Raw genomic sequence first — 16,214 nt, 5'->3', positions numbered from 1 at the left:
TAACCATGGGCTAAAAACAAGACCAATATGATGGGGTGGAGTGGAATTTCGGCCATGAGGGTCCAAAAGGAAGTTAATGGACTCAAAAATGATGCTAGATGACTTTCTATGGGATCCGGTTAAGAGCCTTGAAGTGTCATTAGCCAAGAACGCAAACCGGATCGATAAACGTTAATTTCTCGCGTTCTTAATCTATATAAATTCTAATAAATTGAAAGTATGTTTAAAACATAATAATTACATAAAATAATAATTAAAAGTGAAATACCATTCGTTTTGTTATTTTCTTGTACGCGCGTGGTCAGTTTCGAGTGTCGTTAACCGTACCGGATCTCCGGAACGTTAACTAGTCGTTAAAACGAATTCACCGGATTTAATTTACTAAATAAATAATAAATTAAATAAGTTTTTCATAAAGTCAATAATTATTAGAAATAATTATTTTATCGTTTTTCTGAGTTCCGTAAACTTAAAAGCTTTCTAGGCGATTAACTTAATCGTAACGTTTTCTAGTTATTTCTCTATCCAAAATAAGTTCACAAATTAATATAACATATTAATTCAAGTAATCCACTAGGATCAAATATGCATTTAATTCTATTAAACACACAAAGTTTAAATAATCACCGTTAAATATTTAACGAACAAGTAACGATAGTAACAGAAAAAGTCGGGTTGTTACACATGGTGAACATGACACACCTTTAATCAAGTCGAACTTCAGTCAAGTTCTAGTTTGTGCTTAAGTAGATCAAACCAAGCTTAAAGCCTATTAAAGCTCTTCTAAAGCTATATTCGAGCTTTAAGTGATAATATATTAATATGTATATATTTTCTGAATAAATACAGGGAAATTGCAATATTAATGATATCATGATTTACTTCTATAACTGTAAGACTATTTTAAAGGATATACGGTATCCTAGACACAATAAAGGATATGCAGTCTCCTAGACTCGGACCTGTGCAAAAGGGATGTGATCAAATGTGTAATATGAGCTGGGGTACTTTGGAACCACAACCAGTAACACAAAATTACACAAACAGTGATAAAAATCGCAGTCATTATTTATTGTTTGGGATGAACAATATGCACTAACAGAACGTTCCTCCAATTATCGTCTCATTCAGAATTTTCTAGAATTTTATGTCTGTCGCTGCTGATAGTACATCAGAAGAACAGGATGCACATACGCCGAAGAACTTTCAGATAAATTGCAGTAACTCCTCTGATTTATCATGAAATAATAAACTTCTTCTGAACATTAGGCTTGAAGGCACATAAATAGTAATGAATAATTAGTAGTTAGCACATCATACCTTCTTGTAGAAGCGTGAGCCATAATTAGTAGTTGTCACGTAATGATAAATCAAAACACAACCTAAAACTGTGCAACACATGTTGCGGGTGTGTACTCAAAGTGTACCCATTCACATAACTTTTAATGTCACGATTCCCTCGACTGTTGCTCCAGCAGGGGTCTGACATTATCAAGTTTGAAGGTTAACTCGCTCTTACGCTTCAAGTCAAAATTTTCTTATACAACTGAATTTAGAACTAATTGTAGAAACCATTTTGAGCACCTTGCAAAGATTCATCAAATTTCTTTCGTTTGATACACAAAACAATATGACAACATAGTCTTCAAGACTATTAACCTTGGGTTTTGGTGTCACCACAATGGAGCTGGATTCTTCAAACTGAAATAAGGTTTCCTTGTTTTTTAGCTTGGCATGAGTATCGTTAATTATGTTAGGATCATCCGTTACATTCTCACTCTTGAATCCCAAGTGATTATTATTTTCACCTGAAATTTTTAATTCGAATATACCAAAAAACTCATCATGTAGAATTATGTCCAGCTTAAATGGAAGCTCGTGAGGATCACGAGATTATCAACTTCAACTACAAAATTAAAAAATTTGTATTTGTGTAACAATGTTATAATTATCATGTCTTGGTTGTATTCAAGAGTCGTCTAAAATGTCTAATTGATATAGCCATCCACCCAGAGGCGGACCTATGTAGGGGTAAGTGACGGCCCCGACCCCAGTGGATTTTCAATTTTTAGTGCAAATTTTTTTGGTTTTCAATTTTGCCCCCGGTGGAATTTTTATTTTTGCCTCAAACCCTTCATATTTTGCCTCAAAACCTTCGTGTTTTGCCCAAAAATCTTTAAATTTTGCCCAAAAAACTTCATATTTTGTCCCAAAACCTCCATGTTTTGCCAAAAAAATATCCCTACATTTAAAAAAAAATCGCCCCCGGTGAAAAAAATTTCTGGGTCCGCCACTGCATCCACCATATATAAGATTAGTAATATATGCAGTTAAGTTGATGTATTTCTCATTATCAAGAAAAACCAGGGAACATGTAACTGTATTGTCCTGAACTTGAGAATTGTGATTCGGATTCTATTGTTTATAGTGACAAAAATTATATTTTGTATAACAGCCATCGCTATATTGAATAGGCTAAATAGTACTACGGTACTACCCATCAATTCAAATGTAATGCAGTATAAAATAAGACCTACAGTTTGTTGGAGAGATTTGGGAAAACCAGTTACGATCTTGGAAAATACTGAAATCCAAATTTTGTATCAGTTCTGAATTTGTAAAATTCAGAAATTTAAAAATTCAGGTGAAAATTTTAATATATAAGGAATCCCCTACATTTTTTCAATAAAACAAAGCTATTTATTGCAATTTATAACCCATATGGTTTGGATCATTCATTTAAAAATTATTTTACATCTAATTCAGGTCAGTCTTCACTAAAATTGTTACCAATATTCAAACCTAAACAATTTAAAAAAAAATTATACTCTTACCTCTTATCCAGTAGAATGGAATACCAATTGTCCGTCTTCATCTTTTTTGCAACCTGAGACAGGAGGTTGAGAAAGCTACTACCCCTATCTTTTACCGCCAACTGATAAAACTATGCATTAGAGGTGGTAAATGAGCAGGTTAGGTTACAGATGTCAGACTTATCTAAAACGAAAATGAATAATTTCAGAAACATGCAGAGGATTATATCAGGTTGAGGATTAAGTTACTAATCATCTCAAAAGGTTAATATGCAACAATTATTTTGTGCTCAAATGAATAAAATTTTGTAGCAGCTTGATTCAGTCAACCACTGTAAAGCTAAATGTCATAGACAGAAATAACTATATTGAAGTACTTTGTAAAGGTGATAATTCTAACCCATAAGATTGTGACTGAGTTGCTTTGGCTTACTTTAACTCAATGGTCAGACATTTTGAAGTGGGCAGAAAACAGATAGGGTGAATCAAATTTTGGGCTTACCTGACCCATTTTGAGACATTGTTAAAAATGACCTATTATCTTGCCAGGTGGCCCACATGTAACATTATGTATAAAAGTAACTCTGAAGTACCTGGTTATTACTGGAAAATTTTCTAGAAACTTTGATGTAGCAAAGTGCGTGCAGTTTTTAGAAATTATTACCTACAAAATTGTATATTTAACTTGAAACTCCATTGTATTCCAATAGATAATTGATGTTGATCAACAATCATACACAACTGCAATAATTAATTAACGAATATTTACAAATAAACAAATATTTATAACCAACAATTTCACCGGTAATACATTTAAATAAAAAAAATCATACAAAAATCAGTCAGCAAAAAGAAAATTAAATAAAAAACATACAATAGTTAATCAACAGAACGAAGCATGCAGTTATAGTTAATCCGATTAAACGATGTTGTATAATAAAACATACCTGATATGCTTACAATCGATCTACGAATCCAAAAGCTAATCCATTGTGCGATAATCCATTTGGACATATAAGCTTAAATATGGAATTGCTAAGATGAATAAACCTTTAGACGTAATTAAAAATATAACGAAAGATTCCTGAATCGTCAAAATCTATCTCACTCAAAAAAAGTCGATGAATCATTGATATATCAATTTTTTCCTCAATGAAAGTCTGCAGGAAAAAATTGAATTAGGGTTTGGATTGAGAACGATTTGATTTAGAAGTTCAAACACAAACAATATGTTAATTCACATAATTAATTTTTAACTAATTTAAAGAGAAAATATGAATAGTATATCACCAGAATTTTTTCTTATGACAACGGTCTTTAACGCACTTTAAAATAATGTAAAACTAATCATTGTCATTTGAGAAGTAATAAATAAATAATAGTATGCACCAAATTTGCAAAATTCGTTATTCGGGATTAATCGGTCGGGACTTCAGAAGGATTAATCGGTAATTCGGAGATTAATCGGGGATTAATCGGATTGTACTTAATTCATTTAAATATTAAATATTAAATTTTAAAAATTATATGTGTAAATATAGAAAAAAACCATAAATATAAAAATAAATTTTAACATAATTGTCTAAAATTATTCATTTTGTTCAAAAATTATAAAGTTCTACTATAAATTCATGTTAAAATGTTAACCATTTTTTACTTTGACTGACTTTGATTACCGAATTCGTCTTTGACCCATCAATTGACGTTGACCGTTTAATTAAACGGATTTTTGGAAATCGAATGAAAGGACCCGTCCTAATCCACCTGGACGAAGTCATCAACATTTGGTCCCATTGCGATGATCGGCTCCAAGTAATGTCCTTATATTGAGCAAATGCACAGCGGAAGATTTAATTCGTACCTTAGAATAAACATGCTTTAAAGTGTCAACCAAAAGGTTGGTGAGTTCATAGGTTTATCATAACAATCATTTCAATATGTTAATAGACCACAAGATTTCTTAATCATAAACATAATACACTCGCAAGTGTATGTAAAGTATTCTAAGTGGTTGAGCACTTGGTAACCATACTTAACATTTAATCAACGTCGCATATTCCCTTTATTATGAAATCTCACTACACCGTACCAAGTGTAGTCACCAAAACGAAGTACTGTGCAACCGTTGAATACTGGTCGTCCAGTCCGGTTGGGGTTGTCAGGCCCGATAGATCTATCAACAGGATTCGCGTTTACAATACCCATGTAAATAGTAGTTACCAAGCTACAGGGAAATATGCCAGTGGTACAACTCAACGTAGAATATATTATTAAGTACTTGTGTCTATTTTGTAAACATGTATAAAAGCAGCGCATGTATTCTCAGCCCAAAAATATATATTGCAAAAGCAATTAAAAAGGGAGCAAATGAAACTCACATTTGCCTTGAAGGTATTTAATTCGACTTGGTCTCCGATAGATATCACGAACCTAACCATATATATAATATATCAACATATTTTCTTTTTAAGTAATTGTTATATATATATATATATATATATATATATATATATATATATATATATATATATATATATATATATATATATATATATATATATATATATATATATATACTTTTAATACTTTTAATATTTTCTTAGTCCGTAGTTAGCAGTCCGATGTTAGTGGTCCACAATTAGTTGCTTAAATAAAATAAATAAAGACCCCATCGTATTCGTATTGATCAGAATTAATCTCGACCCATGGTACCATGTTGTCAAATGACGTGTTGTGTACATAAAGTACCGTGTTGTCAAATGACGTGTTGCGTACAATCATGAGGTCTTATGATTAATCTTCTCGTGTTGTTTACGGGTGGTCCTGAAATATATAAAATCAAATCATAAGTAATTATATATAAAATATCATATTAATTAGAAAATATATGATTAATTTACTTTTTCTCCAAATATTTTCGTAGCTAAACTAGCTTCGGATACCCAATCTTGTTTTAGTCGTAGTTTCTTCATTACAACTCCGTTTTTGTTGGTTCAACTTGCCACTTCCTTGGATCGAGTCAAATTTTAAGAATATGAACTGAAAATACCTTAGTTTGTATTTGAAATCATAGGTTATAGGTCAAACTTTGGTGAAACTTATGAAAGTGATCATTTTCCATCATAAAAACAACATTTAATGATCATTTTTCTAAAAATACTTACACTTTGAGTTAAACCATGAAATTTTTATGTGTTAACATATTCATAAGAAATATCACTTTTCCAGAACATGAACTTTCAATTCAAAGTTCAAGATGGTTTTTAATTCTCCAACCCAAAACAGCCCCCGGTTGTACTCCGACGACGTAGATTCAGTTTTTAAGATGTTCTTTGTAAAACCAAGTTATATCTTGTTAGGTAAGCATATCATTATGATATATTACAGGTATTGAAGTGTTTTAAAAGTCAAGTTAGAAGGATCTATTTAGTTTGCGAACAAGTTTGAAATCATTCAAACTATGTTCTTGTTGTTAAAATTTTATACCACAAAATAAGATAGCTATATGAATATGAATTGAATAAGATTATGAACAAGGTTACTACCTCAAGTTACTTGGATAAAGTTACTGCAAAAGATAAGAAATAATCTTGGAATCAAAGAGTAGTGGAGATAGATCAAAAGGTTGGAAGTAAACTTCTTCGAATGGGTGGTTATTTTGATATGTTCTTGAAAGAGTTTTCTTATGGTGTTTAAGGCTTGTAATTGAAGCTAAATGATGGGGAAAATGCTTGGAGATGATCAAGTATGAAGTTAGGAGTATTTTGAGAGAGAAATGAGGGTGTAGGTATGAGAAAATGGAGTGAAGAAATGGTGTTCATTTATAAAAACGTTTTTAGTTTATAAAGAAAGAAAAGGATTCCTAATTTTGTTTTCTTACTAATAATTCATACTACTTGACAAATTCTAGTTACCTCATATCTAGGGCAGTAATAATGTTGATTAGGATGTTGATTTGATGTGTATATACCAATAGTAAATATGTATAGAAGCTGGGTATGATACAGGTACATATACCCTAGATATACGTATAGAAATCTTGAGGAAACGGAACGAGAATTCAAATATAGCTATCTTTTGTGAATATACTTATATTGTTTTATGTATTTAAGTCCTTAAAAAGTGATTAAATACATTATATATACGATACATGTATAAGCATTATAGATTATAAGTATATATATCAAAGAATGTTACGTATAGTTATCGTTTTGAAAACTTAAGTTAGTAGTTTCAAAATATACTTATAGCTCATTGTCATTAGTACACAATGAGATGTTAAACCATCCTTAGATCATGTTAAATATATATATATAAATACATATATATATACACAAACGTATAATTATCGTATGTTATATAGTTCGTGATATCATCGGTCATATTGGACGGTCAAACGTTGTGTAAAACTCTTTTCAAAAACACAAGTCTCAACAATTTGGATTGCTTATCATGTTGGTATGGTTTAATTTATGTAAATATTAATCTCATAAGTATAATTTGGTCGGAAAATTCCGGGTCATTACAGTACCTACCCGTTAAAGAAATTTCGTCCCCAAAATTTGATAGAGGTTGTTATGGATAACAATAAGAAGGTTTTCATGACAAATATAAGGTGATAATGGAGTTTTATCATTATTGAGTAATGTAGATAAAACGATTCGATTATGCGAAGAATATAAATGAGACTATCGTAAAAGAGTGAGATGAGTAAAATATATTCGTCTTAACCGATGACGTAGTTATGATTGATTTCCGGGATTTAAGGGATTTAAAGAGAATCTTACGTAATAAGATTTGGTTCTTTGGTAATTAAGGAAATCAGGATCTTCTTTGATTATATGCAATAATCTGTTTCGATTGCTCTGTCGGATATTTCACTATAAATTCACCCCTTCGTTTCCTTATTTTCCACGACTCACACCTTCTATTCTTTCTCCCTTGATTCTTACTTTAAAGCATTCATCAATATGCTCCATCCAGTCCTGATTCTTGATATACTCCTAACTTTTATATCTGTCATTCTTCTTTTTCATCTACCACCAGAAGAATCTATTTACTTCTACTATACTCTTGTGTTTATAGTGTTTCTAATTCTCCCGTGTGTCTATATGGCTATCTGCATCGATATACACGGTTTATAATTTCGGGGTTATTATCGAAGTTTTATATTCTTCATTATTTTTCGGAGTTCATGCTTTCGTTTTCTCTTCCCGACTTCGAGTCAAGCGAGTAATGGTCCGAAATTCGTAGATATGAAATTCAGAATGAACATAGCTAATGATCTAAGAAGAAAATGGTAATAGAACGATTTTGATTTGTTAAATTACCAGAATACCCTGGAGAAGACCGAGTCATCCAGAAAAATATTCTCTTGATATGTTTAGAGATTAGATAGAATGTAAGAGTCGTGTAAATGGCACATGATGACGGTACTGTAAATCATCATGCTTCATTAGAAACTCAGCATGACTTACTGTAATATAATGACGTTGATCAAGTGTCATTATATTATACTAATCCATGCTTCAGTTCCCAACACTACTTCAAAACATTCATATTTTAAACTCGAAGGTTTCAGAATTTAGAAACTAACATAGTTTCTTTTATGTTGCAGATATTACGGAGAGATAAATGATCTTAGATAAGAATAGTTGTGAAAATATCGCCAGAAATATGGAGGATATTTATAATAGAACATATGATAATATCTTAGAATTTCTAATATCAATGGATGATGAAGAAGATTTGTCTGTGAAGGTTTAGAATGAGAAATAAGATGTTTGCTAACGATTTCAGCAGGCACAGAATCATTTGGATTCTTTGAAGGCAAACTTATTCTTTGTGATTTATCCACGGCTTTCTTCATAGTTTCACATAATCCGCTTTTCGGTACTAAATTTTCTATCGAGCGTTCCTAACACTCCTTTCTTTATCATCAAACTTTTGGCCATTAAGATTATCTACAACATGCTGCTTCGTCAGCATTTTCAAAGTTAACTGATCCGGGTCATCGGTTATCAAACCGAGGTAGTTTCAGGAGAATTGTGTTTTTAGAATGATTAATCGCTGATGGTAATATTGTGGAATATAAGAGGTTCCCCAGTAACAATAAAGAGTACGCATATATATCGCGGTTATAATAAAGTTGTTTCGGATGAAAAGTCGGAGTTGACTTGCTGGAGCTGTGATAAAATTAGCTACTTTGGAAAGGGATTGCAAAACGATCTTTGGTAATAACAATGTCAAAGGAACTAGAACAGATACGTGTCAAACGTTTACTCAGTTTCTGAGGGTTTTTCAGGTGCATAACTATATGCATCAATCTTTTCTTCCATAGATGAAGTGCGGTTGGTTTATCCTCTCGATTGAGGTGTTTTTAAGAATCATGATAGATTTGAACGCTGATTGTAATCGTCGAGATACAATGAGGTTTAAGATGAAATCAAGTGGCAATCTTGAAGAAATGTTTAGTTTCATATGTTATAATCAATATTTTAAATCATTTTAATTGTCCAATGTCATTAGTCCACAATCGATAGTCCACAGTAACAGTCCAATAATTCATATATAGTTTAATATATAATATACGAATTAATTAATACGTTTCGTGACCCGTATACCTCTCAGACTCGATCACAACTCAAACTATATATATTATTGTAGAATCAACTTCAACCCTGTATAGAGAACTCGATCATTACTGCATATAGAGTGTCTATGGTGATTCCAAATAATATATATAGATGCGTCGATATGATATGTCAAAACATTGTATACGTGTCCCGATATTTAAAGTGCGTAAAATAATTACAGAAATTAAATGACGATAAATAAAAGTGCGATAATTAAATTTCGATAAATAAACTGCGATAAATAAAATGTAATCAGTTAGCTAGGAACAGTTAGCTGGAACAGTTAGCGTGGATTCTTAACAAAATTTTTCATAGTTAATTTGTTTGTTTCTAACAGATTTTATTTTGTCATATGTTTTCTTCATATGCCACTTGTTGGATTCTGGGAAGTCAAAATCCAAATATGAAATTGAATGAAAATGGTTATTCTGCAGTGAACAGATACGTATATCGGTGGTTGTAAGTAGGATAGTAAATGACTATTGAATCAGCTTCGACGAATGTACAATGTAACTTATTAAGATGAAATCTAATTATTCCTCGGGTATTACCTACCCGTTAAAAAAAAAAATTCACCATTAATATTTTGTGCAAAAGAACTTTTAATTACAATCTTTATGAAAACATATATACATATATATTTTCTTCAGATGAAATCATGAATTTAATGAGTTAATATGATATTAATCTCATTTGCTTTTCGGTTTGAGCTAGAATAAGAAATCTCTAAAACTTTTTGAAACCACATATTCTTCGCAGAATATCAATGAAGTTATGGATCAATACTTCATCGTTCATTATTGTTGGTACTCCTTGGTATCTATGGTGCGTATGATGTTGATGTTTGTTGGACAGATTATGATGTCGAGACGTGTGATGCGGATGTTGTTTGTTAGTGGTGATGATGGTATTGTTGATGTTATTGATGGTGGTGCTGATTATGCTGCTGGTGCTGCTGCTGGTGTTTGCAACCTTCGCACCATGTTCTCCAAAGCCGTCACGCGAGCGCGAAGTTCGTTAACTTCTGCTAGTACACCGGGATGATTGGCGGTTGGAGCGAGCGAATGAACAAGATTTGTAATAAGGGACAGTATATAATCGTGACGAGATACTCTAGAAATGAGAGAGAAAATGGTGTTTCGAATAGGTTCGCCGGTAAGTGCTTCAGGTTCATTGCCAAGAGGGCAATTTGGTGGATGGAATGGATCACCTTCTTCTTGTCTCAAGTGATTTAGTATATTACGAACCCATCCCCAATTCATCCAGAATAGATGATGAGAAATTGGTTGATCCATTCCGGTGACGCTGCTTTCGGAGCCCGAATGGAAATCCATATCGGCATAACTGTCGGAATCTGAAGAATTCGAACTAGATGCGGAATCCATCTTGTATAATGGGGAAAATAAATTTTTAGTATGGAATAGATTATAGGAGTTAGATTTGGTACTCTTCAATACATAATTTACATATGTATATATAATACCAAAATCCCGTAAATTACAGAGAATCTTTGAAAAGATATCAGTCAAAGTTCGCAATAACAGATATGCTAAGATAAGAATTCGTCTATACACTATCAATGCAGTAAATGCAGTAAAACGTATCTAGACTTATGAATGATAAGCAGGTAATTTCCTAAGGATGATAAGCAGATGATTTCCGACTAGAAATGATAAGCAAAACTTTTGACATGTAGACACGGTCGAAGTCCAGACTCATTAATGCATCCTAACAACTACTAGTTAGACACACTAATGCAAGACCTGGTTCGCTACGACCACCGCTCTGATACCAACTGAAAGTTGGGGACGCATCCCACTCAGTGCCTTCTTAGCTAACCGCCTGTGACCACTGAGCGTACCTCAGAAACTGATTTTACGGTCCGCCTCTCGGTAGTACAGCCAACCCTAATAGGGACCGCGAGGAGTAAGAGCCAATGCTTCGTCACAGGTAACACTGTGAGAACCCCCTCTACGATTAACCCGCTAATAAACGGCATTAAACCAGCTCTGATACCAACTGAAAGGACCCGTCCTAATCCACCTGGACGAAGTCATCAACATTTAGTCCCATTGCGATGATCGGCTCCAAGTAATGTCCTTATATTGAGCAAATGCACAGCGGAAGACTTAATTCGTACCTGAGAATAAACATGCTTTAAAGTGTCAACCAAAAGGTTGGTGAGTTCATAGGTTTATCATAACAATCATTTCAATATGTTAATAGACCACAAGATTTCTTAATCATAAACATAATACACTCGCAAGTGTATGTAAAGCATTCTAAGTGGTTGAGCACTTGGTAACCATACTTAACATTTAATCAACGTCGCATATTCCCTTTATTATGAAATCTCACTACACCGTACCAAGTGTAGTCACCAAAACGAAGTACTGTGCAACTGTTGAATACTGGTCATCCAGTCCGGTTAGGGTTGTCAGGCCCGATAGATCTATCAACAGGATTCGCGTTTACACTACCCATGTAAATAGTAGTTACCAAGCTACAGGGAAATATGCCAGTGGTACAACTCAACGTAGAATATATTTTTAAGTACTTGTGTCTATTTTGTAAACATGTATAAAAGCAGCGCATGTATTCTCAGCCCAAAAATATATATTGCAAAAGCAATTAAAAAGGGAGCAAATGAAACTCACATTTGCCTTGAAGGTATTTAATTCGACTTGGTCTCCGATAGATATCACGAACCTAACCATATATATAATATATCAACATATTTTCTTTTTAAGTAATTGTTACACATATATATATATATATATATATATATATATATATATATATATATATATATATATATATATATATATATATATATATATATATATTTATATATATATATATATATATATATATATATATATATATATATATATACACTTTTAATACTTTTAATATTTTCTTAGTCCGTAGTTAGCAGTCCGATGTTAGTGGTCCACAATTAGTTGCTTAAATAAAATAAATAAAGACCCCATCGTATTCGTATTGATCAGAATTAATCTCGACCCATGGTACCATGTTGTCAAATGACGTGTTGCGTACATAAAGTACCGTGTTGTCAAATGACATGTTGCGTACAATCATGAGGTCTTATGATTAATCTTCTCGTGTTGTTTACGGGTGGTCCTGAAATATATAAAATCAAATCATAAGTAATTATATATAAAATATCATATTAATTAGAAAAGATATGATTAATTTACTTTTTCTCCAAATATTTTCGTAGCTAAACTAGCTTCGGATACCCAATCTTGTTTTAGTCGTAGTTTCTTCATTACAACTCCGTTTTTGTTGGTTCAACTTGCCACTTCCTTGGATCGAGTCAAATTTTAAGAATATGAACTGAAAATACCTTAGTTTGTATTCAAAATCATAGGTTATAGGTCAAACTTTGGTGAAACTTATGAAAGTGATCATTTTCCATCATAAAAACAACATTTAATGATCATTTTTCTAAAAATACTTACACTTTGAGTTAAACCATGAAATTTTTATGTGTTAACATATTCATAAGAAATATCATTTTTCCAGAACATGAACTTCCAATTCAAAGTTCAAGATGGTTTTTAATTCTCCAACCCAAAACAGCCCCCGGTTGCACTCCGACGACGTAGATTCAGTTTTTAAGATGTTCTTTGTAAAACCAAGTTATATCTTGTTAGGTTAGCATATCATTATGATATATTACAGGTCTTGAAGTGTTTTAAAAGTCAAGTTAAAAGGATCTATTTAGTTTGCGAACAAGTTTGAAATCATTCAAACTATGTTCTTGTTGTTAAAATTTTATACCACAAAATAAGATAGCTATATGAATATGAATTGAATAAGATTATGAACAAGGTTACTACCTCAAGTTACTTGGATAAAGTTACTGCAAAAGATAAGAAATAATCTTAGAATCAAAGAGTGGTGGAGTTAGATCAAAAGGTTGGAAGTAAACTTCTTCAAATGGGTGGTTATTTTGATATGTTCTTGAAAGAGTTTTCTTATGGTGTTTAAGGCTTGTAATTGAAGCTAAATGATGGGGAAAATGCTTGGAGATGATCAAGTATGAAGTTAGGAGTATTTTGAGAGAGCAATGAGGGTGTAGGTATGAGAAAATGGAGTGAAGAAATGGTGTTCATTTATAAAAACGTTTTTAGTTTATAAAGAAAGAAAAGGATTCCTAATTTTGTTTTCTTACTAATAATTCATACTACTTGACAAATTCTAGTTACCTCATATCTAGGGCAGTAATAATGTTGATTAGGATGTTGATTTGATGTGTATATACCAATAGTAAATACGTATAGAAGCTGGGTATGATACAGGTACATATACCCTAGATATACGTATAGAAATCTTGAGGAAACGGAACGAGAATTCAAATATAGCTATCTTTTGTGAATATACTTATATTGTTTTATGTATTTAAGTCCTTAAAAAGTGATTAAATACATTATATATACGATACATGTATAAGCATGATAGATTATAAGTATATATATCAAAGAATGTTACGTATAGTTATCGTTTTGAAAACTTAAGTTAGTAGTTTCAAAATATACTTATAACTCATTGTCATTAGTACACAATGAGATGTTAAACCATCCTTAGATCATGTTAAATATATATATAAATACATATATATACACAAACGTATAATTATCGTATGTTATATAGTTCGTGATATCATCGGTCATATTGGACGGTCAAACGTTGTGTAAAACTCTTTTCAAAAACACAAGTCTCAACAATTTGGATTGCTTATCATGTTGGTATGGTTTAATTTATGTAAATATTAATCTCATAAGTATAATTTGGTCGGAAAATTCTGGGTCATTACAGTACCTACCCGTTAAAGAAATTTCGTCCCCGAAATTTGATAGAGGTTGTTATGGATAACAATAAGAAGGTTTTCATGACAAATATAAGGTGATAATGGAGTTTTATCATTATTGAGCAATGTAGATAAAACGATTCGATTATGCGAAGAATATAAATGAGACTATCGTAAAAGAGTGAGATGAGTAAAATATATTCGTCTTAACCGATGACGTAGTTATGATTGATTTCCGGGATTTAAGGGATTTAAAGAGAATCTTACGTAATAAGATTTGGTTCTTTGGTAATTAAGGAAATCAGGATCTTCTTTGATTATATGCAATAATCTGTTTCGATTGCTCTGTCGGATATTTCACTATAAATTCACCCCTTCGTTTCCTTATTTTCCACGACTCACACCTTCTATTCTTTCTCCCTTGATTCTTACTTTAAAGCATTCATCAATATGCTCCATCCAGTCCTGATTCTTGATATACTCCTAACTTTTATATCTGTCATTCTTCTTTTTCATCTACCACCAGAAGAATCTATTTACTTCTACTATACTCTTCTGTTTATAGTGTTTCTAATTCTCCCGTGTGTCTATATGGCTATCTGCATCGATATACACGGTTTATAATTTCGGGGTTATTATCGAAGTTTTATATTCTTCATTATTTTTCGGAGTTCATGCTTTCGTTTTCTCTTCCCGACTTCGAGTCAAGCGAGTAATGGTCCGAAATTCGTAGATATGAAATTCAGAATGAACATAGCTAATGATCTAAGAAGAAAATGGTAATAGAACGATTTTGATTTGTTAAATTACCAGAATACCCTGGAGAAGACCGAGTCATCCAGAAAAATATTCTCTTGATATGTTTAGAGATTAGATAGAATATAAGAGTCGTGTAAATGGCACATGATGACGGTACTGTGAATCATCATGCTTCATTAGAAACTCAGCATGACTTACTGTAATATAATGACGTTGATCAAGTGTCATTATATTATACTAATCCATGCTTCAGTTCCCAACACTACTTCAAAACATTCATATTTTAAACTCGAAGGTTTCAGAATTTAGAAACTAACATAGTTTCTTTTATGTTGCAGATATTACGGAGAGATAAATGATCTCAGATAAGAATAGTTGTGAAAATATCGCCAGAAATATGGAGGATATTTATAATAGAACATACGAGAATATCTTAGAATTTCTTCGAGTTTGTAACAACCCGACTTCATAACCCAAAAACGCGTACCAAAAAATTTTTTTTTAAGGCAGTGCATCTGGACGGCGTCCAGAATCCTGGACGGCGTCCAGCTCAGAAGGGTGGGACGGCGTCCAGAGTTTTGGGACGGCGTCCAGCTCAAACAACTGGGATGGCGTCCAAGCAATTGGGACGGCGTCCCAATGGTCTTCCAGCTACTGATCACGGGTCCAACTCACACGAGTTGAAAACCCGCTTCCCGACACTTTCAAACGAAAACCTTTTTACCACAAGTCAATATAAATGAAACTCAGAGATTTTCATCATCAAATCAAGTTTTACATCAACGGGTCCACATCGCCCATTTTACGAGTTTCGTTCTAAAAAAAAGTTTCGACCAAATATAAGTTTAAGTTCCAAACGACACTAGAGCATGGTGTTTGGGGTTAAACTACCCAATCTCGGTCGAACTCCAAAAGGTAACACCCAAAAGCATCCCCTAACAAAACAAGCGGGAGATCACTAATCCAATTGAACGCTCTTACCCTTGTCAATGCCCGAGCCTATAAAAAAAGTAAACAACGAGAGGGTAAGCAAAGCTTAGTGAATGCAATCATTATACGAATACATATATAATTATACCTACTTGCATACACTTACACAACCGCAAACATGCTAGCAAACAACATTAGCTCATCGTCGCAATAACAAGCTATAATTCACCAATACCCCCA

General features: G+C 32.5%; 1 long non-coding RNA gene across 1 annotated transcript; it reads right to left on the bottom strand.

The window, feature by feature from the left end:
• Window positions 1-688: 688 nt before the first annotated feature.
• Window positions 689-4,013, bottom strand: LOC139867499 (uncharacterized). Its single transcript, XR_011765856.1, has 4 exons — window positions 3,761-4,013; window positions 2,835-2,944; window positions 1,321-1,808; window positions 689-1,229 (listed from the first exon to the last, which is right to left on the bottom strand). It is a non-coding gene; the product is annotated as an uncharacterized lncRNA (long non-coding RNA).
• Window positions 4,014-16,214: the final 12,201 nt, after the last annotated feature.

Source organism: Rutidosis leptorrhynchoides, chromosome 9 (assembly GCF_046630445.1).
Source record: "Rutidosis leptorrhynchoides isolate AG116_Rl617_1_P2 chromosome 9, CSIRO_AGI_Rlap_v1, whole genome shotgun sequence".
Lineage (NCBI taxonomy): Eukaryota > Viridiplantae > Streptophyta > Magnoliopsida > Asterales > Asteraceae > Rutidosis > Rutidosis leptorrhynchoides.
The sequence above is the reverse complement of the archived record's forward strand: the minus strand, read 5'-3'. Positions and strand labels throughout refer to the sequence as shown.